The sequence below is a fragment of the Leptonychotes weddellii genome, chromosome 5 (genome assembly GCF_054177405.1).
Source record: "Leptonychotes weddellii isolate Sample4059 chromosome 5, ASM5417740v2, whole genome shotgun sequence".
In the NCBI taxonomy this organism is placed as follows: Eukaryota; Metazoa; Chordata; class Mammalia; order Carnivora; family Phocidae; genus Leptonychotes; species Leptonychotes weddellii.
Genome location: NC_138373.1, coordinates 63,113,040 through 63,118,119, shown reverse-complemented (window position 1 = coordinate 63,118,119; position 5,080 = coordinate 63,113,040). Strand labels below are relative to the sequence as shown.

At 42.7% G+C, this 5,080-nt stretch overlaps 1 pseudogene; it reads right to left on the bottom strand.

The window, feature by feature from the left end:
* Positions 1-3,807: 3,807 nt before the first annotated feature.
* LOC102735930 (biogenesis of lysosome-related organelles complex 1 subunit 1 pseudogene) lies at positions 3,808-4,384 on the bottom strand (annotated as a pseudogene).
* Positions 4,385-5,080: the final 696 nt, after the last annotated feature.

Genomic DNA, 5,080 nt, shown 5'->3' with positions numbered 1-5,080 from the left:
TGTTAAGGAGCAGAAACAGTTTCTGTTTCAATGTCATGGTGGGAAGAGCCTGCATGAATGATCCTTCAGAGGCTCGTGCTCTGTAGTTCAGCTCAAATAAAACGCTCCGGTCCCCATAAAATATGGCATTAGGAGAGAAAGAGTTTAATGTGGAGGCTCACTCACCTCTCAAGGACAATGGGTGGCACCCACTTGGCTGGAGTTAGAAGCCACTTCTCCAGGGAACTTTGACCATTCTGACCTTGTACTGCTTGGTTCTCTTCATTTTGAGGAGGGTCTCCGGGCTCAGTGATGCATCATTCCCTGCCACATTATAGATGATCCTGACACTTCAGCCAAGCCCAGCTGATTTTTCCGGCTGGTCACATTCTCTTTATCTTGCCTGCTGATCAGAGTGGCAGCAATGTTCCCGTTTTATCATATACTGTTCTGGGCTGTCATTTAGAAATACTCACAGGCTCACCCAGTGAATATTGATAAGATACCTTTGGAATGAGATAAAATGTGGTAAAGGAAGCGTATCTTTCCAATGTGATAAAGAACTTTTGAATATGTGATAAAAAGTGATAAAAGCACGCTGCAAGGCCATTATTGAGAAGAGCGGTCCATGTGCCCTGCATTCAGGGGGGTGAGGGTGGGGGGACAAGAGAAGATGCTTATTGTCAGGATCTTCTCTTTCAAAGGTCTGGGGGCCTTTCATTTGTGTTTCTAAGGGAAAAGCTCTTTGAAGGTCATGTTTGAATTAAAAGCTGTATTTATTATCTGGTTTTCCGTGTTATCTATATTACAATTGTATATCGAATTTGGGAGCCCGGTATCTCCTGAAGGTAGTTGTTTTCTAATTCCACTTTTATCCTACCCTCTGGTGTAGTATTCTGTCAGCACAGGTTTGCATCTGCTGGGGCTGATAAGGTGGAAACCGCTAGCTGACTACATTATTATAGTTCTCTCGCTCTCCCTCTCCTGGCTAGTTTGAAATGATTATCGCCTCTGGACTCTAGGCATCTGCTAAAAGATAACACAGCTGCCAGCTACTGACCGCACTTTCCTCCTCACTTTGAAGTCATGGTGGCTCCAGGTATTACCGGCTGGTGGGACATCCTTGTTACAGGGCGAGCAAGAAAGGAGAGGATCTGTGGGAGGAATCAGAGTGGTATGAAAATGAACAGGGCGAGTACTGTGTGTGTGTGTTTAAGATTTATTTATTTGAGAGAGAGAGAGAGAGCATGAGCAGGAGAGGCAGAGGGAGAGGGAGAGAGAATCTCAATCAGACTCCGCACTGAGCCTGAGCCCATGCAGGGTTCAATCTCACGACCCTGAGCTGAAGCTAAGAGTCAGTGGCTTACCCAACTGAGCCACCCAGACGCCTCTGTTTTTATAACCAGAAGCCAGGAGCTCACTCCTTGTTCAGATTTCAGAGAAGGCGACTGATCTCTCGCTTGAAAGTAGTGCTAACCTGGCCATTCTACCATAGAGCTTGTGCTGTGGTAGGTCCAGGAATAGGGAGGCTTGGGGGCCAAGAGCAGCATCCTTGAAGTGACCTCAGTAGGAAAATATTTTTTAAGTCTGTCTAACTTTTTGAATTTAGGAGGGAAGGAATAATATTAATAAACAGCATCTGATATTTATTGAAAGCCCACTATTTGCCAAGCATTGGAGTTTACATTACCCTTGGAAATAACCAATGAAGGAGCTCCTGCTAAAATCACCATTTTATAGATGATGAAGCAGAGGCTTGTTTAAAAATTTATGTGACATGCCCAAGGCTGCAGAGATGTATGAGAGACATGAGCGAAATGCCTGCAATCCTCAAGCTTTTCTCAGTGGGTTTCTCTTAGGGTATCTTTCCTGTCCAGAAGAGATAATGTCACTCCTGTCCACAGCCTTCCATGGCCATTAGCGGAATCTGGGGGAATGACTCACAGGGTTCCTCCCCTCCCAGCTTTATTGATATATAGTTGACATATAACACTGTGTAGGTTTAAGGTATACATTAATACACTTATGTAGTGTAAAATGATTACCACCATAGCATCATCTAACACCTTCACATCACATAATTGCCATTTCTTTTGTGCGTTGAGAACATTTAAGATCTACTCAATTTTCAAATGTATAATACAGTACTTTTGTTGTTGTTGTTGAAGTACCTTCAACACACAATGTTACATTAGTTTCAGGTGTACAACACAGTGATTGGACAAGTCGCTGCTATGCTCAGCACAAGTGTAGCCACCGTCTGTCACCAGATGATGCTCTCACAATACCATTGACTATATTCTCTATGCTGTGCCTTTCATCCCCATGACTTCGTCATTCCATAACTGGAAGTCTGTACTTCCCACTTCCCTTTACTCATTTTGCCCATCCTCCTACCCCCTGCCATCAATTTTGTTCTCTGTATTTCTGGGTCTGTTTCTGCTTTGTTTGTTTGTTCATTTTTGTTTTTTAGATTCCACATAAAAGTGAAATTATATGGTATTTACCTTTCTCTGACTTACTGTATTATTATTAACTATAGTCACTATGCTGTACATCAGATCCCCAGGACTTATTCATCTTATAACTAGAAGTTTGTCCTCTTTGACTGATCTCTCCCCACTCCCCCCACCATTCCCCCAACTCCTGGTAATCACCAGCTGACTCTCTGTTTCTGTGAGTTTGGCTTTTTTATATTCTACTTATAAGTTACATCACAGTATTTATCTTTCTTTATCTGACTTAATTCACTTAGCCTAATGCCCGCAAGGTCCATCCATGTTGTTGCAAATGGCAGGATTTCCTTCTTTAATCACTGGATCATATTCCATTATATGGTGTGTGTGTGTGTGTGTGTGTGTATGTATGTATATATATATATATATATATATATACATATATACAATATCTTCTTTATTTATTCATCTGTTGGTAGACACATTGTTTCCATATCTTGACTGTTATAAATAAAACTGCAGTGAACATGGGGGTGCAGATATCTCTCTGAGATCCTATTTTCATTCTCTTTGGATGTACACCCAGAAGTGGGATTGCTGGAGTATATGTTAGTTCTATTTTTAACTTTTTGAAGAACATCCATACCACTTTCCATATGGCTGTACCAATTGCATTCCCACCAATAGTGCACGAGGTTCCCTTTTCTCCACATCTTCACCAACACTTGTTATCTCTTGTTTTGTTTTTTTTTTTTTTGACAGCCATTCTAACATGTGTGAGGTGATCTCTCATTGTGGTTTTGATTTGCCTTTTCCTGATGGTTAATGATGTTAAGCACCTTTTCATGTACCCGCTGACTGTTTGATGTCTTCAGAAAAATGTTTATTCAGTTCCTCTGCCATTTTTAATTGGATTTTCTTTTTCATTTTTTTTCTATTTTGGAAATTGAGTTGCATGAGTTCTTTATACATTTTGGATATTGACCCCTTATCAGATATATGATTTGTAAATATTTTCTCCCATTCTGTAGATTGCCTTTTCTTTTTGTTGATTGTTGTGCAGAAGACTCAGGTTTTTGAGAATCTGGAGGAATTCATGATGAGGTCAAGAAAGCATTTGAACCTATGCCTGTTATCATGCCCCCTTTTACTTAAATCTGCAGTAGAATGATTACATTTGGTTCCCTTTTGAGCTGAGGGATAACAACTCTTCATTATAAAATTTAAATTTGTTGTGAGCTAAAAACTGTTTCCAAGACAAACTTGCCTCTTTATTACTAATATGTCCCCTCTTTCCTCCATTTTTATTTTTTTCTTTCTCTTTTAGATTAAGTTTCATATTTTAATTCCAGCATAGTTAACATATAGCGTTCCCCATTTTTTTCTTTTTTTTTTCTTTTTGGAGGCTTGTGTTTTATTCTTGGCCTGTCAGCTTCCCCCAAGGGGGAGGTAGGAGGGGTGGGGTAGAGGGAAGGGAAGAGGGGCTAGGAGGGGTCAGACCGCAGCTGCCCTTTGTATACATATTCTAGTGCGGTGGCAATGGTGCGCATGTCCAGCCCGATGCTCCGAGCCCAGTTCTCCACATCCCCCGTTTCCTTGAGTGTCTGATTGAAGTTCTCCACCATCCCGATCCACTGGCCTGTTTGCTTGGCAAACTGGGCGGCCTGGACCTGTAGGGTCTTCACCTCATGGTCCAGCTTTCTCTGGTTCATGTAGGTCCGGGCCACACCCACACTGACGTGATCCACCAAAGCTTCTGTCAGGCAGGTCGCTGCAGCGATAGCCTCTCGCCTCCTCTTCTCCTGCAGCTCCTCGCGTTCGTTCTGCTTGGCCTGGTGTTCTTTCAGCCGGCGGGACAGCATGGTCCCGGCGGGCTGGGGGCTGGGCGCGCCAGGCCCCCTCCGACTCCGGGAGCTGGAACCCGCACCTCGGCTCCCGCAGGGCCCGGGTCACGTCTAGTGTTCCCCATTTTTCTTAATGATCGCTGGCTAGGACTGATAATTAATATAGAACAGTTGCGGAGCACTGACTACGTGTCAGGCCACATTATCTAATTTAATTTCCACTTGACAGATGAGGAACTTGAAGCCTAGAGAAGGGAAGTGACTTTCCCAGGCTGGCCTGTGAGAAATCTGATCGTCAAGTCTGAATTAGTGCCTGACAGAGCCTCTCAGCGGCCGCACTAGCCTGCTCGGCTGAGGCAGTGCTTTCTGATGGTGACTGAGCATGCGCCGTATACGGTGGGAAGGCTCAAAAGTCAGCATTTCTTTTTGTTTTGGGAACTATTTTCTTTAACATTTTTTCCCTTAAAAGTGTAGATACCCAGAAGAATAGATAAAATTTCTACCATCTTGAGTAAGGATTTTGAGATTAAAAAAAAAAAAAAAGATTCCTCTTTTGTTTTGTTTTTAAATTAACCTGGGATTAAGATTTTTCCAGAATTTCTAGTTTGTGGGAAAAAGTACAGCCACAGTTTATTCTGGGAGTAAAGGTACATCTTGGCATATGTAGAGAAAAATGCCACCAGAAGACTGGGTTAATCTAGAGCTACCACCTGGCACAGCCAATCATTGCTGTAGTTTCTAGATCTGCTGTCCATTTTCAGATGAGCTTGGCATGGGCTTAAGTCACTCATGGGAGGTTTC